The sequence below is a fragment of the Dendrobates tinctorius genome, unplaced genomic scaffold (genome assembly GCF_039654945.1).
Source record: "Dendrobates tinctorius isolate UK_male_01 unplaced genomic scaffold, ASM3965494v1 ptg000139l, whole genome shotgun sequence".
NCBI classification, from domain to species: domain Eukaryota; kingdom Metazoa; phylum Chordata; class Amphibia; order Anura; family Dendrobatidae; genus Dendrobates; species Dendrobates tinctorius.
Genome location: NW_027361807.1, coordinates 1,770,294 through 1,791,919, shown reverse-complemented (window position 1 = coordinate 1,791,919; position 21,626 = coordinate 1,770,294). Strand labels below are relative to the sequence as shown.

Sequence of the window (21,626 nt, the reverse complement as noted above, 5' to 3'; positions counted from 1 at the left end):
GCTCAAAGGTAAAGGTTAAAATAATTGTTTGCAAACAATTAAATAAGTAATCATCCCATTGTGATGAATCAGACTGTATTTAGCTAAAAGTTGGGGATTTTTTTATATATGTTCTTAATCTTTATTTTCAATTAGGAACATAATAGATTTATAAAATCCATTTGAAAGTTGTATCTTGAACAGTTATGTTTGATATTTCAATGAATTGAGGTAATGTGATAGATCAGATTTATCCAGGAGAAATATTGAGTGAAGTGACATGTCAATAATACAGGGAGAAGCTAGAATAGCTCAGTCAGTGGATTTCTAAAATTTGGTTGAATCAATTCGGTGTCCTGAATCTGCTCAAGTCATTTCTGAAGTAGCAGTCAATGATCTCAGATAATAATGTTTTTGTTTTCCCTTTAGATCAAAATCTGATCTGTAAGTGTTGTATTATTGCTTTCATCTTGTGCGACTGCTTTCAAGAGCCAAGCAATCTTCAGACCGTAAACAGATGCCAACTATGGAAAGTGTGGATTTCTGAAAACCAGACAGAATCTATGGCTTTACTTGGCTCAGTGGACACTAGCCATTTTTGAAGGGCAAAGACTATCGCTGCTACCACTATATATATTAGAAACTTGTATGGTGGTATATCTAAAGGGGGTTTTACACATAGCAATATCGCTAGCAATATCGCTAAAACGTCACTGATACTTACCTCCGACCGGCTCCCCCGCTGTCTGTCGCTCATCGCGCGAGATCGGGCGGCTCCTTTTCTCGTCGTCTGCTTCCTGCTGGGCTTCCTGCTGTGTGAAACGAGCGACGCTGGACGCAGGCGGGAGGACGTCTGGATCGCTGTGTGTGAAAGGTGAGTATCGTGCGCTGTGTCGCTGCTGCATCGCTGTGAGATCTTCCTGTGTGGAAGATCACTAGTGATCATTTAGCGATGCACCAGTGATCCTGACCGGGTGGTATCGCTGGTCAGATCGCTGGTGCATCGTTAAATGTAAAAGGGCCTTTAGAAGATGTGACCCAAGATGTGAACTGTACTAAGGAAAATTTCTAATGGGAGAAATGATTAACAGAAGGATTCCAAGAATTATGCCAGCTGATCCATGCTGTCAGTGGACTTCTGATAAACATTTAAATATCATGAATCAGACAGGGGATGGGGAGAGGGCTATTATATGTAGCTCCAGTTCAGATAAAAAGTGTAAAAGTATGAGGGCGGGCAAATATGACGTGTAACAGTATAGTGATCTCTCCATCATTTACAGAACATGTAAGATTGCCTAGAGGTTGGATGTTTTCCTTTGGAAAGATCACTTTTCAGTATATTCCAACTAATATAGCTAGTGGGTCAAGTGTTAGCTCTAGGTTGACTTTAAGGAGTAATTTGTATTATGCATGCATTGGTTTGTTGTTGTTGGATAAATAATGTGTGGCTATAAGATATCCAAGGGTGGATTGTGGTGCTAATAAAAATATGGATATCTTAAAGCCTACATATTGTAATATATTGATTAGTCCATATTGAAATTAACCTGAAATGTTAGCATTTGAAGGCACCATATCCAATTCTTGGAAACCAGAGTTCATGAGGTCAGACCAGCAATGGCTATTGAAATGCAGCCTTAGTGTTGAGTGTACTAAAAGACAATGCTTGTTGAAACAGTATGTTTAATCTGGATTACTGGAAAGGATTAACCTTTGTGTACGCTGTTGACTTACTTGAATTTTAAGAGCAGTGAATGGTGCGAGTATATTGACAAGGCATCATCTGATATTTGTGTCATATGGGGGTTAAAAGTGGACTAGGCATATAGACAATTGCAGATTCTTTTACATAAGGCTATAGAAATATAGCTGGGGAAGCCTAATGTAGAACCAGAAATATAGTTGGCGATCTGAAACCATTTTAGTGTATCCAATCTTAAAGATCTTTTTAACTGTAGTCTGAAATATATATTTTGTGATAGGGCTCTGGTCATAGAAAGTTGTTGGAAACTTTCTTCTGATCATATGTAAATATCAGGGCAAGAGTAAATAGCCTCACTTTAAAAAAAGCTGAAAAAAGTATAAAGAACACCAGAAACAAGCTGAAAAACAGGTGTTTTGAACGCAACATTTTTACTGCCAATAGAACAGGTTTTGGCTACTGAAAAAAATGCATCTGAACATAGCCATAGCATTTCAGAGTAAGATTATCTGTGGTGTTACATAGGACTGCAGGTGACATCTACTACATTATCTGTTCTCCGAGAGTTATTACTGCTATCTCTGGTGTTACATAGGATAAGGTCACAGTCATGTGACTGGTCACGTGAGCCGGGAGGGCTTCTGTTCTGGAGTGTGCTATGCATAGAGGGAATTGTATGGCAATCGGTACACAGCCCCTTCTGAATTGACAGGTGGGCGTGGTGGCTGATTCGCAGTGCGGGAAAACTACAATCCCGGCTGGGATAGCGGGTGGGAATATCTAAATCAGGACTGTCCCACTGGATCCAGGACAGTTGGGAGCACTGCTGTGTTATCTGCAGTGTTAAAAAAAAATTAAGAGGGGGTTGGGGGACAACTCGTTGTCTTGGGGCTTGGGCCCCCCAATCTTTTCTCACCCTAGCAACGCTCCTGTGTAATGCTAATAGTGGCAGACACGTTGGCTGATATAAGGCTCCTGAATATGGGGACCACACTGCCAGCATATGCCCCTCTGCCACCTGTATCCACATCCTGCTCACGTATTGTAACCTAAATGTGTGATTTTATAATGTTCCGGGGAGAAGAACGTCCGGGCCGACGCTCTTTCTCTCTCCGTGGTGTCATCGAAGGAGGAGGAGCCTCAGCTGATAGTTCCATTGGAGAGTCTGAGGACCGTGGCTCTGGTTGCTCTCGAGTTGGTACCTCCGGGCAAGACTTTTGTCCCTGCCCATCTGCGACCGGAGGTCCTCTCTTGGGCTCATTCGTCCAGGGCGGGGGGGACATTTTGGGACTAAACGAAGCTCTGATCTCCTGGCGAGGACGTACTGGTGGCCGCATATGGCTCGTGACGTCAGGGACTATATTCAGGCATGCATCTCTTGCACCCAGAATCGGTCCTCTCGGCAGCGGCCCGCTGGGTTACTCTATCCCCTGCTGGTAGCGGACAGGCCATGGGAGATGGTCGGTATGGACTTTGTGGTGGGTCTACCCAAGTCCAGTGGCAGCACCGTCATTTGGGTGGTCACCGATCATTTCTCCAAGATGGTGCATCTGGTACCACTCTCGCGGCTACCTTCTGCACGGGGCCTGGCAGTGTTGTTTATTAAACATGTTTTCCGCCTGCACGGCATGCCGGATAAGATTGTCAGCAACCGGGGTCCTCAGTTTACGTCTCGGTTCTAGAGAGAGCTCTGTTCTCTGCTCAGCATTGAGCTAAATCTCTCCTCGGCCTATCATCCCGAGACGAACGGGTTGGTTGAGAGAGCCAAACAGACCCTGGTGACATATCTGCAACATTTTGTCTCGGCCAGGCAGGATGATTGGGCATCCTTGCTGCCGTGGCCAGAGTTCGCTTTGAACAATGCTGTGGCCGATTCCACCAGTCAGACCCCATTCCTCTTAAATTACGGCCAGCATCCGCGCATCCCCGTGCCCATGCCCGTGTCGTCCACCGACTCTAGGGTGGCAGACTGGGCGGTGGAGGCACGTGACATATGGGATCGCACTCAGGATGCTATCAGGGCCTCCAAGGAGAGAATGAGGGTCTCCGCTGACACACACAGGCGTCCGGCTCTAACCTTCGCCCCTGGTGACTTAGTGTGGCTTTCTGCCCAAAACATCAGGCTGCGGGTTGAATCCACTAAGTTCGCACCGCGCTATATTGGCCCTTTCAAGGTCCTCAAGCAGATCAACCCTGTTGTCTACCACCTGGCCCTTCCACCACACTTGGCTATCTCGGACACGTTTCATGTGTCTCTCCTTAAGCCGGTTCACATGTCCCGGTTTTCTGAGCCATCTGCCGGGACATCGGACCTGTCATCAGACGAGTCTGAGGTCAATGCCATCGTGGGATGCAAGGTGATGCGGGGGCAAAAAGTTTTACTTGGTGGATTGGAAGGGTCATGGTCTTGAGGCTCGGACCTGGGAGCCGGTGGAGAACATCCAGGCTCCTCTTCTCATTGCGGAATTTGAGCGCAGCGAGGATCAGAGAGGAGGAGGCCCTAGGAGGGGGGGTAATGTTAGGCGTCGGGTTCCTGTCGCTGCACAGTGGGAATCCTGAGCCTTGCTTCCAGCGGTATCCCATTCCTCTCCAGCCGCAGAGGAGGTTGCTCAGCAAACTCGTCGGTCCTGGCGCTCTGCCCAGACCAGCTCCGTGGGTTTCCTTGCTGCTGCCACCTCTGGCAAAGCTTTGGCAATGCAGGCTGCTCAGCAGCGAGATTCTCCAGGGACTAAGTCCTCATGTCGGGCCACTGAGCATGCCCGTGGAGTGATCTCCCATTGGAGATCGAAGGTCACATGCTCAGGTCCTGCTCCTGTTCGGATTGGCCCATCCGAGAAGCCAGGAAGGTCCCGGACGCTCGCGGCTATAAAAGGTTCGCATGGCCGCTCGGCCATGCGCTAGGATAGACTGTATTTTCAGACTATGAGGAGTGAGTGGTGTATGCACGTATTAATGTCTCTGGTGACTGTCTCATTATGAAACCCCTACCCTTGGTACGCATGTGTTGTGCAGCCTAGCCTGCTAGCGCCCAGGCTTAGGTGTGGGTAGGTCAAAGTTTGAGTCAGGCATTAGCCATCATCAGTGACTTGGCACGCATCCGTGCCCCATGCTCCACACTCCATAACCAGCGTCTATAGCGGCGCTCGTGGCAGCAACGCCGCGCGCTCAGTGGGCCTAGAAGGACTCTAACCCCGTGTCCTAGGAGTAGAGTTCTGTGGCCGCTTGCTGTGCGCTCTTTGGCCGGGCTCTGTGAGTTAAACAGGCTCCGGCATCCATGTTCAGCAGCTGTGCGGCTCTGTGAATTAACAGAGTCCACTCCTGTTCACATTGGGTGACGTAATCCACATGTGACTGTTTTTACGCCGCTCTATTCTTCCGCCATTACCTAGCACCTAACAGCAGTGTACCACCTCTGCACAGTGGACCCTGGGCTGCGAAGGCACCTACTATTATTTTACAGTTGTGGCCAAAAGTATTGACACCCCTGCAATTCTGTCAGATAATACTCAGCTTCTTCCTGAAAATGCTTGCAAACACAAATTCTTTGGTATTATTATCTTCATTTAATTTGTATTAAATGAAAAAAACACAAAAGAGAATGAAGCAAAAAGCAAAACATAGATCATTTCACACAAAACTCCAAAAATGGGCCAGACAAAAGTATTGGCACCCTCAGCCTAATACTTGGTTGCACAACCTTTAGCCAAAATAACTGCGACCAACCGCTTCCGGTAACCATCAATGAGTTTCTTACAATGCTCTGCTGGAATTTTAGACCATTCTTCTTTGGCAAACTGCTCCAGGTCCCTGATATTTGAAGGGTGCCTTCTCCAAACTGCCATTTTTAGATCTCTCCACAGGTGTTCTATGGGATTCAGGTCTGGACTCATTGCTGGCCACCTTAGAAGTCTCCAGTGCTTTCTATCAAACCATTTTCTAGTGCTTTTTGAAGTGTGTTTTGGGTCATTGTCCTGCTGGAAGACCTACGACCTCTGTGGGAGACCCAGCTTTCTCACACTGGGCCCTACATTATGCTGCAAAATTTGTTGGTAGTCTTCAGACATCATAATGCCATGCACATGGTCAAGCAGTCCAGTGCCAGAGGCAGCAAAGTAACCCCAAAACATCAGGGAACCTCCGCCATGTTTGACTGTAGGGACCGTGTTCTTTTCTTTGAATGCCTCTTTTTTTCTCCTGTAAACTCTATGTTGATGCCTTTGCCCAAAAAGCTCTACTTTTGTCTCATCTGACCAGAGAACATTCTTCCAAAACGTTTTAGGCTTTTTCAGGTAAGTTTTGGCAAACTCCAGCCTGGCTTTTTTATGTTTCGGGGTAAGAAGTGGGGTCTTCCTGGGTCTCCTACCATATAGTCCCTTTTCATTCAGATGCCGACGGATAGTACGGGTTGACATTGTTGTACCCTCGGACTGCAGGGCAGCTTGAACTTGTTTGGATGTTAGTCGAGGTTCTTTATCCAACATCTGCACAATCTTGCGTTGAAATCTCTTGTCAATTTTTCTTTTCCGTCCACATCTAGGGAGGTTAGCCACAGTGCCATGGGCATTAAATTTCTTGATGACACTGTGCACGGTAGACACAGGAACATTCAGGTCTTTGGAGATGGACTTGTAGTCTTAAGATTTCTCATGCTTCCTCACCATTTGGTTTCTCAAGTCCTCAGACAGTTCTTTGGTCTTCTTTCTTTTCTCCATGCTCAATGTGGTACACACAAGGACACAGGACAGAGGTTGAGTCAACTTTAATCCATGTCAACTGGCTGCAAGTGTGATTTAGTTATTGCCAACACCTGTTAGGTGCCACAGGTAAGTTACAGGTGCTGTTAATTACACAAATTAGAGAAGCACCACATGATTTTTTGAACAGTGCCAATACTTTTGTCCACCCTCTTTTTTATGTTTGGTGTGGAATTATATCCAATTTGGCTTTAGGACAATTCTTTTTGTGTTTTTTCATTTAAGACAAATTAAATGAAGATAATAATACCAAAGAATTTGTGTTTGCAATCATTTTCAGGAAGAAACTGAGTATTATCTGACAGAATTGCAGGGGTGTCAATACTTTTGGCCACAACTGTATAATTTGGTGCGTTCTGCCAGCCCTAACACTCATACATGTTAGCAGGGTGTGCAATGAGACATGTAGCTAAACCCCCTGTCTTCTTTTTTGAAAAGAGGCTGTAAAATTGTAACCTTCTTTTACTGATTGCAGATGTGACAGGAAAGGGTGAGACTATAGGATGCAATAACAGGAGCATTTCAGAATATATAACTGCACAGAGCATAAAATACAGATAGTCTGCAATACACAGTAACATGAGGTAATACATAGGTAACATGAGGTAATACATAGGTAACATGAGGTAATACATAGCTGATGATTACCTATTTAATACAACAAACGTTATAAACACAGGATAATAACACCTAGATAGTGCTTACCAACTATGCTTAGAGCAGGCTGTTTAAGAAGCATGAAGAACACTAATGGTGTAGTTTCTCCTAAGACACATGGAGGAATAATGGCTGCTGTCCCCCTCACAGTGTCATAAACAAGACTATGATGTAACAGGAACAATCCCACAATACATTGCAAATTAAACTAGAATCTATGCATTAAACGGCCAGCAGGTGGTGCTGTTACCTTACAATATGAAATATATGAAGGATTAATACACACAAAAATACAATGTCTGTAGTAATCGAAGACATAAAAAATGACTAGACCTTCTAGACAGCAATTATATGGCTGGACAGAACACTCCCCGCTTGACGTCAGCCGACGTCACTATTGTGTTTATTGGATGAGAACAGCAGAACGAGTTCCCCTACTGGCCTGAGGAACAATTTGGTCTCACCTTGTTTTCCTATTTTTACTTCCACCTTACGTACGATTCCATCCTTACTTGGGAATGTCTGGGTAATGAGACCTAATGGCCATTCATTTCTTCGAGACTGACAGTCTTTCATTAGTACTATATTGCCAGGCTGGAGGTTAGGCTTCCTGGTTTGCCACTTTCTCCTCTGTTGCAGAGTAGGCAGGTACTGTTTTTTCCACTTGTCCCAAAAGGCATTGGAGAGACTCTGTACTTGTCTCCATCGACTCGTGTAACGGTCTTTAACATTAAATTCTCCAGGTGGAGAGCAATTAGGGTCGGTCTTCTGTGTAAGCAACAGGGCTGGGGTGAGAACAGTTGGGTCATCAGGATCACTGGAAATTGGAGTCAACGGTCTGGCGTTTATGATGGCTGATACTTCGGCCATGAATGCTGTCAAGCTTTCGTGTGTCAGTCTTGCAGATCCTTCCTGGAAGAAGATTGAATCGAGGATTCTCCTTTCAACACCTATCATTCTCTCTCAAACACCTCCCATATGTGAAGAATGTGGTGGGTTAAAAGTCCAAGTACACCCATGTATACTTAGGTATTTTTCTACGTCCTTCATATCCAAGTTGGAAGAGAGTTGCAGTTCTCTTGCTGCTCCGACAAAGTTCGTGCCTCGGTCTGAACGAATATATTTGACGGGTCCTCTGATGGCAATGAAACGCTGGAGAGCATTTATGAAGCTCAAAGTGTCCATAAATTCAATTACCTCTATGTGGACGGCTCTAATGGATAGACAAGTGAATATAATCGCCCATCGTTTCCCGTTTGCGTGGCTTCCTCTGGTTTGTCGGACAACCACAGACCAAGGACCAAACACATCAAGACCGATGTTGGTGAAAGGTGGATCTGTGCTAAATTGGCCATATGAAAGATCTGCCATCTTCGGAATCTGTGACATACCACGAAGTTTCTTGCAAGTAACAGAGTTAAAGATGAATCTCCACACATATCTCTTAGCTCCAACTATCCACAGACCAGATGTTCTTAAGGCTCCCTCTCTGAACAGACGACCTTGGTGTTTTGTCCGCTCGTGATAATGTTGAACAAGCAGAGTAGCTATGTGATGTTGTCCAGGAACTATCACGGGATGTTTCTCTGCAGAACCTATTTTTGCCTCTTTATGGCGTCCTATTCTTAAGAGACCATCTCCATCCATGACTGGTCGAGTTTCCTCAGAACATTATCTTTTGGTATTGGTCTTTGGTTACACAGTGGATTTCTTTGGTGTAGCTTTCCCGTTGTACAGCTCAGAAAATTATATTCTTTGACTGCTCTAGCTGTAGAGCTGTGTGGACGTGTTTACCATGGTGCCAGTGGTCCTCAAAGTCTTGAAGTGTAGGTGCTAACTCTGCATGACCGTTCTTACATATCTTCTCCATGAAGGTTAAGAAATGGTCTTTCATCTTTGGTCTACTACAGAAGCTGCGCATGAGGGAGACAAAGTGTTTGTAAACTTGTTCTCTGTTGTTAGGCATGCGTTGTCTTTGAGGCTTGAAGGGTAGAGATGCAATCCAGCTCTTCATTTTGTCCTGCACCATTCCTTGCTCCATCATCTCTAGGAACAGTCTATCTTCAAATGACATTGCTGTACTATTATCTTCTTTGGTCTTGCGGAAGACCGTACACCCAGGGTGCTCTTGGTCGCAATTCCGAATGCAATCATCATTGGCACGACTCGCTAAGATACTTGGTGCTGAAGTGCTGTGTAGCAACTCCTTTATGAAGTAGTGATTTTCACATGTTGAAGGAGAGAGAGATCAAGCGTACTGGTAAGCATGTTGTTAACCACTGTCGGTTTGTGTGCTTCTCCTAAACAGTCCTCTCCTACAATGACCCACCCAAGGTCGAGTCTCTGAGCATATGGAGCATTGTGTGAGCCATTGATATGCTGCCTAACCTTGTGGACTCGTAAAATATCTCTCCCAAGGAGCAAGACTATTTGAGCCTCTGGGTTAAGGTTAGGAATCAGGCGTTCTATACGCTTCAGATGAGGATGATACAATGCCACTTCAGGCATAGGTATCTCTGACCTGTTGTCAGGAATCTGGTTACATTCCAATATGGTTGGTAAGGGCAGACACATTTGGCCATCTATAGACTCGACTACGTAGCCTGTTGCTCTCCTACCAGCTGTCTCTACTATACCGGCACAAGTTTTCAAAGAGTAGGGGGCACTGGGTCCTCTGACTGTAAAGCTATCAAAGAAGGCAGACTTGGCTAATGACCTGTTACTCTGATCATCTAAAATCGCGTATACTTTGATGGCTTAGTCCTTTTCGTCTGCCGGGTAGACTCTCACTAGGGAAATTTTAGAGCAGGACTTGCCTCCTATGAGGTTTCCACAAACTTCTGTACACTTAGAAGTAATGTCTGGAGTGTCAGTATTTGAGTCATTCAGCTCCCCGCTATGCTCTTGGGGCAAAGCATCCGATGGTGGTCTAGGGTGTAGAACTGAGTTATGTTCAGTGCTGTCACATTCGGTACACCTTGCACTAACCTCACAGTCCCTGGCGAAGTGGGATGTTGAAGAGCAGCATTTGTAGCAGATGCGGTTCTCCTTAAGGAAGGCCTTCCTTTCTTCCAATGACTTTTCTCTGAAAGCTCTGCACTTAAGTAAGGAATGAGGCTTCTTGTGTAAGGGACACTGCCTGCTTGGGTCCTTGGATTTGTCTTCTCCTTGACTGGAGCTGAACTCTTTGCGAACCGAACCTGTGAAAGAAATGTTAGTTTTGTGGACCTCTACAGTTGTTCTACGAGGTTTACTAACAGAGTTATTGGCACATGACTGCATGAAATCAAAGCTAGGATCATTTCTAATTTTTGCTTGTTCTGAGACAAAATCTGCAAACACATTGAATGGAGGAAATGGTACATTGTAAGTCTGTTTATACCTAGAACCATATGTAACCCATTTGTCTTGCAGGTTATATGGAAGATTTTGAACTATGGGGTTCACACCTCTAGCAGTGTCGAGATATGTCAACCCCACAAGATCTCCTTCTGCTTTTGCTATACACAACTCCATTAACAAGTCAGTTAATTCTCTGAGCTTTGAATAATCCTTGTTCGCTATTCTAGGAAAGTCCTCTATTCTTTTAAACAAGGCACTTTCTATAACCTCTACTGAGCCATAGCATTCATCGAGTCTATTCCAAATTCTTTTGAGGCCGACATCTGGATAATTTACATTAATGTGTCTGATTCTCTTTGCGTGTTCGGCAGACTCACTTCCTAGCCATTTTACCAAGAGATCCACTTCTTCACTACATGATAGACCTATGTCTCTTATGGTATTTTTGAAGGCGGCTCGCCAAACCCTGTAGTTTTCAGCGCAATCGCTGAACTTTACAAGTCCCTTAATGACCAACTCACGTCGATCAAGGAACTTGGCAAAGTCCATCGTGGCTTGATTGGCACTGATGCCAGCTGATGGAGTGTTGTTAGAGTACATGTGTGCTATGCTATCATACCTGTTAGATGTCTCTGGTTTGGTCCAACTGCTGTAGTACCTTTCTGAAGCGAAGGGATTCTCTTTAAGCTGGGACAGATTCCGGATCTTCTGTTCTGGAGAAAGATTATTGTAGTCAGTATCATCCCAATGTGTATTTCCTTGCTTTTGGTAAGGAGACTGATAGTTGGTTTTCTGGGGGTCCGAATTATCTGGTTGGCTTGGCTTGTTGACAAAATGCTCTGTCTTCGCCTGTGGGTCTGGATCATCATTTGATTTGGAATGCTGATGGATGTACTCTGCAGTATGCTGCAATAGATCATGAGTAACTTGTTGTAGGCCTAGCACACTGCTATGTTCGTCGTCAGAATATACGGCAGCTTCTAAGGCTTCTGCTATGGCAGCTGCTGTTTCTTTTTCAATAGCAAGTTTCTGTAATGTTGCTTCAAGGCGCGCTTTCTCTGCATCCAGGCATGCTTGTTGTAGTTTCAATTCATAGAATCATAGAATCGTAGAGTTGGAAGGGACCTCCTGGGCCATCTGGTCCAACCCCCTGCTCAAAGCAGGATTCGCTAAATCATCCCAGTCAGAAGTCTGTCCAGCCTCTGTTTGAAGACTTCCATTGAAGGAGAACTCACCACTTCTTGTGGCAGCCTGTTCCACTCATTGATCACTCTAACTGTCAAAAAGTTTTTTCTAATATCTAATCTGTGTCTCCTCCCATTCAGTTTCATCCCATTGCTTCTAGTCTTTCCTTGTGCAAATGAGAATAAAGTTGATCCTTCTACAATGTGACAGCCCTTTAGATACAGTGGGGAAAAAAAGTATTTAGTCAGTCAGCAATAGTGCAAGTTCCACCACTTAAAAAGATGAGAGGCGTCTGTAATTTACATCATAGGTAGACCTCAACTATGGGAGACAAACTGAGAAAAAAAAATCCAGAAAATCACATTGTCTGGTTTTTTTTCATTTTATTTGCATATTATGGTGGAAAATAAGTATTTGGTCAGAAACAAAATTTCATCTCAATACTTTGTGATATATCCTTTGTTGGCAATGACAGAGGTCAAACGTTTTCTGTAAGTCTTCACAAGGTTGCCACACACTGTTGTTGGTATGTTGGCCCATTCCTCCATGCAGATCTCCTCTAGAGCAGTGATGTTTTTGGCTTTTCGCTTGGCAACACGGACTTTCAACTCCCTCCAAAGGTTTTCTATAGGGTTGAGATCTGGAGACTGGCTAGGCCACTCCAGGACCTTGAAATGCTTCTTACGAAGCCACTCCTTCGTTGCCCTGGCGGTGTGCTTTGGATCATTGTCATGTTGAAAGACCCAGCCACGTTTCATCTTCAATGCCCTTGCTGATGGAAGGAGGTTTGCACTCAAAATCTCACGATACATGGCCCCATTCATTCTTTCATGTACCCGGATCAGTCGTCCTGGCCCCTTTGCAGAGAAACAGCCCCAAAGCATGATGTTTCCACCACCATGCTTTACAGTAGGTATGGTGTTTGATGGATGCAACTCAGTATTCTTTTTCCTCCAAACACGACAAGTTGTGTTTCTACCAAACAGTGCCAGTTTGGTTTCATCAGACCATAGGACATTCTCCCAAAACTCCTCTGGATCATCCAAATGCTCTCTAGCAAACTTCAGACGGGCCCGGACATGTACAGGCTTAAGCAGTGGGACACGTCTGGCACTGCAGGATCTGAGTCCATGGTGGCGTAGTGTGTTACTTATGGTAGGCCTTGTTACATTGGTCCCAGCTCTCTGCAGTTCATTCACTAGGTCCCCCCCGTGTGGTTCTGGGATTTTTGCTCACCGTTCTTGTGATCATTCTGACCCCACGGGGTGGGATTTTGCGTGGAGCACCAGATCGAGGGAGATTATCAGTGGTCTTGTATGTCTTCCATTTTCTAATTATTGCTCCCACAGTTGATTTCATCACTCCAAGCTGGTTGGCTATTGCAGATTCAGTCTTCCCAGCCTGGTGCAGGGCTACAATTTTGTTTCTGGTGACCTTTGACAGCTCTTTGGTCTTCACCATAGTGGAGTTTGGAGTCAGACTGTTTGAGGGTGTGCACAGGTGTCTTTTTATACTGATAACAAGTTTAAACAGGTGCCATTACTACAGGTAATGAGTGGAGGAAAGAGGAGACTCTTAAAGAAGAAGTTACAGGTCTGTGAGAGCCAGAAATCTTGATTGCTTGTTTCTGACCAAATACTTATTTTCCACCATAATATGCAAATAAAATGAAAAAAAAAACAGACAATGTGATTTTCTGGATTTTTTTTTCTCAGTTTGTCTCCCATAGTTGAGGTCTACCTATGATGTAAATTACAGACGCCTCTCATCTTTTTAAATGGTGCAACTTGCACTATTGCTGACTGACTAAATACTTTTTTTCCCCACTGTATTTGTAGACAGCAATTAAGTCTCCTCTCAGTCTTCTCTTTTGCAAACTAAACCTTCCCAAATCCTGCAACCTTTCCTCATAAGACAGGGTTTGCAGACCGGTCACCATTCTGGTCGCTCTTTTCTGAACTTGCTCCAGTTTGTTGATGTCTTTTTTAAAATGTGGTGCCCAAAACTGGACACAATATTCCAGATGAGGTCTGACCAAAGAGGAGTAGAGGGAAATAATGACTTCACGTGATCTAGACTGTATGCTTCTGTTAATACATCCTAGAACTGCATTTGCCTTTTTTGCTGCTGCATCACACTGTTGACTCATATTCAGTCTGTGATCTATTAGTATACCCAAGTCTTTTTCACATGTGCTGTCACTTAGCCCTATTCCTCCCATTCTATATATGCTTTTTTCATTTTTATTGCCCAGATGTAGTACTTTGCATTTCTCCCTGTTAAAAACCATTCTGTTAGTTACTGCCCACTTCTCCAGTTTATTTAAATCTTTTTGAATCCTCTCTCTCTCTTCTCTAGTATTAGCTATCCCTCCTAGCTTTGTGTCATCAGCAAATTTAATCAGTTTACCCTCAATTCCTTCATCTAAATCGTTGATAAAGATGTTGAACAATACAGGGCCCAGGACAGAGCCCTGTGGTACCCCACTTGAGACATTCTTCCAACTGGATGTGCAGCCATTTACGACCATTTGGGTCCGATCACTAAGCCAGCTATGAATCCACCTAACAGTTGCCTTGTCCATTCCATACTTAGTCATTTTTTCAATAAGGATTGTATGAGAGACTTTGTCAAATGCTTTGCTGAAGTCAAGATATACTATATCTACAGCATTTCCTTGATCCACCCAATCAGTGATACCATCATAGAAGGAAATTAAGTTAGTCTGACATGACTTATTAGTTACAAACCCATGCTGACTCTGTTTGATCACTTCATTCTTATCCAGGTATTGACTTACATGTTGTTTAATAATTTGTTCAAAGATCTTTCCTGGTATAGAAGTCAGACTCACCGGCCTATAGTTGCCTGGGTCCACCTTCTTCCCCTTTTTGAAGATAGGAACAACATTTGCTCTTCTCCAGTCTTCTGGCACTTCTCCTGTTCTCCAAGAATTTTCAAAGATTATGGAGAGTGGTTCAGAAATTTCTTCTGCTATCTCCTTCAGTACTCTGGGGTGTAATTCATCTGGACCTGGAGACTTGAATTCATTTAGGTTAGCTAAGTGTTTCCTCACTATCTTTCTGTTTATAGATATCCTGGATTCTTCTATTCCCTTAATAGGACAGTGAATAACAGTTGGTGTTACATTTCCTTTCTGAGAGAAAACAGATGCAAAATAGGAATTTAAAAGTTCAGCCTTCTCAACATCCTGTCTTACCATTTCATCATTTTCATCCTGTAAAATGATGAAATGGTAAGACAGGATGTTGAGAAGGCTGAACTTTTAAATTTTTAATTCTATCTCTTCCTCAGCAAAGGTGCTTCTTGCTTTTGCCGCTTCAGCTTTTGCGCGGGCAATAGCGGCAGCATTGCTGACGGATGATGTCTTGGAGGAACCAACTCGTGATCTCATCTTGAAAGAGGATACTCGTCCTTGAGACATGATTCAACAGTTAGGCGACTGCTGTAATATCCCTTTGTCGGCTCTGCGTGGATAATGGCGGGCTCCGTATGGTCCGATTATTCGGTCCGACCATTAGGAGGTTGCTGCAATATCCGTATGCAATAACCGTATGCTTGGATAATGGCGGGCTCTGTAACGTCAGATCTTCTGAGCTTGTTCTCAGCAGTTGTTTCACTATACTGTCCTCATACACGTTAGCAGGGTGTGCAATGAGACATGTAGCTAAACCCCCTGTCTTCTTTTTTGAAAAGAGGCTGTAAAATTGTAACCTTCTTTTATTGATTGCAGATGTGACAGGAAAAATGAAGCTATAGGATGCAATAACAGGAGCATTTCAGAATGTATAACTGCACAGAGCATAAAATACAGATAGTCTGCAATACACAGTAGCATGAGGTAATACATAGGTACCATGAGGTAATACATAGGTACCATGAGGTAATACATAGGTTCCATGAGGTAATACATAGGTAACATGAGGTAATACATAGGTAACATGAGGTAATACATAGGTACCATGAGGTAATACATAAGTACCATGAGGTAATACATAGGTACCATGAGGTAATACATAGCTGATGATTACCTATTTAATACAACAAACGTTATAAACACAGGATTATAACACCTAGATAGTGCTTACCAACTATGCTTAGAGCAGGCTGTGAAGCATGAAGAACACAAATGGGGTAGTTTCTCCTAAGACACATGGAGGAATAATGGCTGCTGTTCCCCTCACAGTGTCATAAACAAGACTATGATGTAACAGGAACAATCCCACAATACATTGCAAATTAAACTAGAATCTATGCATCAAACGGCCAGCAGGTGGTGCTGTTACCTTACAGTATGAAATATATGAAGGATTAATACACACAAAAATACAATGTCTGTAATAATCGAAGACATTAAAAATGACTAGACCTTCTAGACAGCAATTATATGGCTGGACAGAACACTTCCAGACCCCAAATATAAAAGAAAGGAAAGTATATTGGGGAGGAAGACACACAAACAAACCGTAGGAAAAGCATCAGAGAATAACCAGGTAAAATAATCCCTAGCTTAGATGCAGGATCTCCAAATACCATGTCTTGAAATATAGCCAGCAAGGATGCAGGTGAAGGCGAGTATAAATAGTCTTTCCTAAGATGTAATAGGACAGAACCAAAGAGGGACGTGAGAAACACCTGAATAGATGCAAACCGAAGAAAGGAAAGAAAAGAGAAAAGAACTATCAGCAGCTGGTTGTGCCGCAGCAGACAGGGAAAGGGACCACGCAGCAAGAGGGCACCGGATCGAGTCCCAAAACTGAGGCATGACTGTAGATTTTCTGAGCATTTGTATGACATCACTCAGCTTACTAATTGCAATGTTTCTGATATTTCAAATCAGTTGACATGTCCTGGAAAAGTTGTGTGCTCTTCACCTGAGCTCGTATCAAACAGGCGACCTTAAATGTACCTTTACGTCCAAGGTTGTAAAGGGGTTGTTCAAACATGTTTATGTTTGCAGTCATTCTTTGTGACTGCAGACTTGTGGATCCTCACAGCGTGCACATCGCACACAGTCAGGATTCTCCGATGCTGAGAGTGTGCAGATCAGTGACCACAAGTATGTGATTTACATAAATGCCGGCTAGACATATTCAAGCCAGCTAAATTCTAATGAATTGAGCGAGGCTGGACACGTCTAGTCAGAATGTGGCAGGAAGTATGAACCAGGACCAAATAATCCTGTATATGTGCTGTGATGATGCACAAGTCTGCAATCACATAAAGAGGCTGCAGACGTGGGCCCCAAGCTTGGACAATGCCTTTCTCTTATCCAACTGTAATGCATTAACAGTAGCTGCCACCATTGCCAAACGTATATTCTAATTGTTTGTCCTATTTTCTATTAGTATTGAACCTATTTTATTTTGTATCAATAAATGCAACTGCAGGATGATAAATTGTTATTAGTGATGAGCGAACATGCTTGGATAAGGTGGTATCTGATCAAGCATGCTCAGGTGCAAACCGAGTGCCTTTGGGCGTGCTCGAAAAATATGTTCGAGTCCCTGCGGGGCTATCTAACAGCCGCAACACATGCAGGGTTAGCCTAACAAACAGGCAATCTCGCATGTGTTGCTTCTGTCTGAGCTACGAGACATGAAGCCGCAGGGATTCGAGCATATCAGTTAGCACACAAGCATGCTCAGATAACACTTTATTCCAGCACATTTGCTCATCACTAATTGTTATCATTGATTATGTAACAATAAACATTGGCATTTTATACATTATTCACGTGGCCTACATTTTCCTCGTATGATCATTTACAGACAAAAAAACAAATATTGGTTGTGGCGTGAAGGGGTAGGAATAGTCATTGAGAAAGATTGTAAAATGAACACATACCTATCTTACCTAAACAGCATTATTCTTCTATCAAGGCATAAGACTCCTTCCTGTATTTGTCTATATGGAAATTTAGTTCAATGCCATTAGGTCTGTGCAAATAATGTATTCCATGTAAACGGAGGCTTACTTTATGAATGCTGCACACATTCCTTTTATGTAAAGCACTGAGGTCTGTTATACCAGGAAATCAGCCTGCCTTGAAATAACAGGTGTGTCACATGTCCAAAGGCCACAAAACGTTACACCTACGTTCACAATTAATTGCACAGCAATAACACAATAATCAGTTTTCACAACAACTTTCACATTCTACGCAGAATATTACATCCTTGAGTATGTCATTATTATTAAAATAGTGCGGTCTGCAGAAATGGAAGACCATCCGAGAGTACACAAACTAACGACGGCTGTTGCATGTCTTCTTTGCTGTAACAGAGTGGGTGATATTGCTGTTCCAGAGATTCCATTGCTCCAGAGAGACAGAGCAAATATAGAAAGAACCATGTACAGAGACGGGAAGCATCGTTCACTTTCTTTCCCCACCAATGTGCAGCAATAATAATATTTATTTTTTAATTCATGTTTTGAATTTTTTTAATCTTATCAGTACATTATACATTACATTTTTTAATCACCATAAGGGCTCATGTAAACGTCTCTGCAAATCGGTCTGAGTATGGACCGCTAATGCATGGACTGACCGCGGCTCTCCAGACCCAAGCGCGACAGCCCCAAAGAAAGATACGAAGCTGTGAAGTTCGGGTCTGGAGAGCCGCGGCATTGCTGTATGGGATAAGACCAATTTCACCAAAATCTACATGAACCCCAAAGTTAAGTTGAAACAAGTGCTGAATTTTAAGATCAGACGACAGAAAAAAAATGTACACAAGAAACAATTATAGTGAAGAAATACAAAATTTTATTAACAAAATAAAGAAAAGATACAAAGTTAAAAATAATGGGGAACCAAGGCACCATGCAAAAATTCCAATTGGGGGATTCCCAGAAGGCAATAGCCGAAACGTTTCCCACTATTTTTAACTTTGTGTTTTTTCTTTATTATGTTAATAAAAATTTGTACTTCTTTACTATAATTGGTTCTTGTGTACATTTTCTTCTGTCTGATCTTATCCTATTGTACTGAACTCTATACATGTCTACTTCTTGTTGGCATTATACTATTAATTTTGCATGGATCACTGGGTGTATAATGATTTAATGCCATTTTTTTGACCCGACCTCCTTAAATCTAAATTCTGAATTTTGTAGAATGACTCCATATCTGTATAGCGGACAGATGCAGGAATGTTGCCTACTATTACATGGTCTATAAATCATGCCTTACTATCCATTGCTGCAATTTTTTCTGGACTGATATGAGATCTGTTCCCAAAATTGTCCGTGTGCACTAACACATAGCTTACAATTGGCTCCTGTGTTGTCCGTTGCGCACACGGACTGAAAATATATTTTTGTGAATATACCCACCCTAAGGGTAAGTTCCCACAATGTTTTCTCATGGATTTTGCTATGAAATCCACATTATAAACCACTTCAAATGCTCGTTGAAAAGCTTACTGTTGTTTTCAATGGTTTTCCATAAAGAAATATAAGCAACATGTGAATTCTAGAGGTTTTTATGGATGAATACAATGCTCCACATTGGACTATTGAGTGAACCGAGACATAAAAAAAGCCTGAAATCACAAAAAATATGTCAAAACAACACACCAAGAAGGAGCAAAAAAGCTGTATACAAACATACCCTAATTTTTTACCACCCCATTCCATCATCACAATACAAGAATTCCTGAAATAGAGCAGGAGTCGCTATCCTGTGTTTATTTTTTACTTGGTGTAAATGCCATTGTCTCCTGAATCTAGAGATTAGATTAGATTAGATTAGATTAGATAAACTTTATTGATCCCGGAGGAAATTACAGTATTACAGAGATGTTTTTCTTTTTAAAACAAAAGCCAAGAAAAAAAAGAGCAAATACCCTACAGCAAGTAAAGAAGAAAATGGTAATAATACATGTAAATAGGGTACTTGGTTAACGCTATTTTGATAATTAACCTTTTCACAACATGCGCCAAACTAGTACTGCGCATGTTGTGCTTCCCCGTTGATGTGGGCTCTGGTGGTGAGCCCACATTTTTTCCAGCACATGTCAGCTGTTTTGAACAGCTGACATGTACCTGAAACAGCCGCGGGTGGAGTCTCTATCCACCCGTGACTGTTAACCCGTTAAATGCCACTGTCAAACTGACAGCAGCATTTAATGCGCGCTTCCAGCAATGGCGCCGGAAATCCGCCCATCGGTGACCCCGTCATGTGATCGCGGGTCACCGATGGGTCGGCATGACAACCAGAGGTCTATTGCAGACCTCTATGATTGACAATGACGGATTGCTATGAGCGCCGCCGGTGGACGGCACTCATAGCAAGTCAGCAATTCTGCTACATACAGGTTATCTGATCATTGACTGTATGTAGCAGAGCTGATCAGGTTATGGCAGCTTCTAGTCTCCCATGGAGACTATTGAAGCATGTAAAAAGTTCTAAAAAAGTTTTTAAACATTTTAAAAAAAGCAAACATTCAAATCAGCCCCCTTTCGCCCCACTCAAAATAGAACAATTTAACAAAATCAAACACAAACATATATGGTATCGCCGAGTTCAGAATCGCCTGATCTGTCAAGATAAAAAAAGGATTAACCAGATTGCTAAACGGTGTAACGAGAAAAAAAGTAAAAACGCCAGAATTACAGTTTTTTGGTCGCCACAACATTGCATTAAAATACAATACCGGGTGATCAAAAGATCATATCTGCACCAAAATGGTATAATTAAAACGTCAGCTCGGCTCACAAAAAATAAGCCCTCACCAAACTCGAGATCACGAAAAATGGAGACGCTATGGGTATCGGAAAATGGCGCAATTTTTTTTTCTAACAAACGTTGGATTTTTTTTCACCACTTAGATAAAAAAGGACCTAGACATGTTTGGTGTCTATGAACTCGTAATGACCTGGAGAATCATAATGGCAGGTCAGTTTTAACATTTGGTAAACCTGGTAAAAAGAAATCCAAACAGTTTTAGAATTGCACTTTTCTAAAAAAATTTCACCGCACTTGGAATTCCCATTTTAGAGTACATATTAGGTCAGAGCCAATGGGGTCGTTCAAAAGTGCAACTTGTCCCGCAAAAACAAGCCCTCACATGGCCACATTGATGGAAAAATAAAAAAGTTATGGCTCTGGGAAGAAGGGAAGCGAAAATCAGAAATGCAAAAATGAAAAAGGGCTGCAGCGCAAAGGGGTTAAAGCATAAAAGCCATCATTTCGAGACAAGGCGTGCACAGTAAGAACGGTCCTAGTATTAAAACCTTACCAAGTGTCATATGACATCAATGTTAATAAGGGCAGAGCAGGACAGGACCCCAACAGACAGCGATCCAGAGGAAGCTATACAGATTAAATAATTAGCTCAGAAACAGTTTCCTTTAACCCCACACCTCTCTGTTCCTGAGATGTGGCCCCCTGTTCCTTGTATATAAAGCTTCTCTATTCCGTGAAGTGTACGTGGTTCTCAGATTTTCTTTATCGGACTCTTCTTCCGGAGAACGAAAAGACAATTTATATTCAGGGATGAGGAGGTAATATCTCAGAAATGGAAAGGTATAGGAACAAAGGAAAAACAATGCCAAATTCAAGGGTAAATATTACACATTTACGGCAAGTGATAGGCCCTCTTTAAAATGTGCATGTAGCCAAAGGTTTTGGGCAGGTGCAGAGAAGCATATTTTCAGTCTGAGTACTATCCGAAAAAACATCAGAACGCACTCGAACCAAAATCTGTGTGGCCGTACAAACGTCAGATTTTTTATTTGGACAGAGACTTTTGTGGAAAAAAATCACTGCATGCCCGAATTTGATGTGATATTCTGATCTGATTGTATGCATAACTAATCCTTAACAGAGCATGCTTTGTATGCCCCTTTAAGCCTCCGACCGATTTTGCTAGCGCTCTAGAATTTAGGAAATATGTGCACTGGCCATACAAATTTAGCAGTAACCATATACCGTATGTCGTAAAAGTGTGTGGGCTAAATGACTCAATATATTATCT

At 42.8% G+C, this 21,626-nt stretch overlaps 1 protein-coding gene across 2 annotated transcripts in view; it reads right to left on the bottom strand.

Annotated features, from left to right (window-relative positions):
- Window positions 1-17,639, bottom strand: part of CDHR2 (cadherin related family member 2) — a 370,864-nt gene extending 353,225 nt beyond the window's left edge. Inside the window, exon 1 of one of the 2 annotated variants that reach the window (XM_073545075.1) lies at window positions 17,500-17,639. The gene's annotated coding sequence lies outside the window, so the exon portion shown is untranslated. Of the gene's footprint in view, window positions 1-17,490 lie in introns of both variants that reach the window. The other variant, XM_073545074.1, reaches the window with a different exon arrangement.
- Window positions 17,640-21,626: the final 3,987 nt, after the last annotated feature.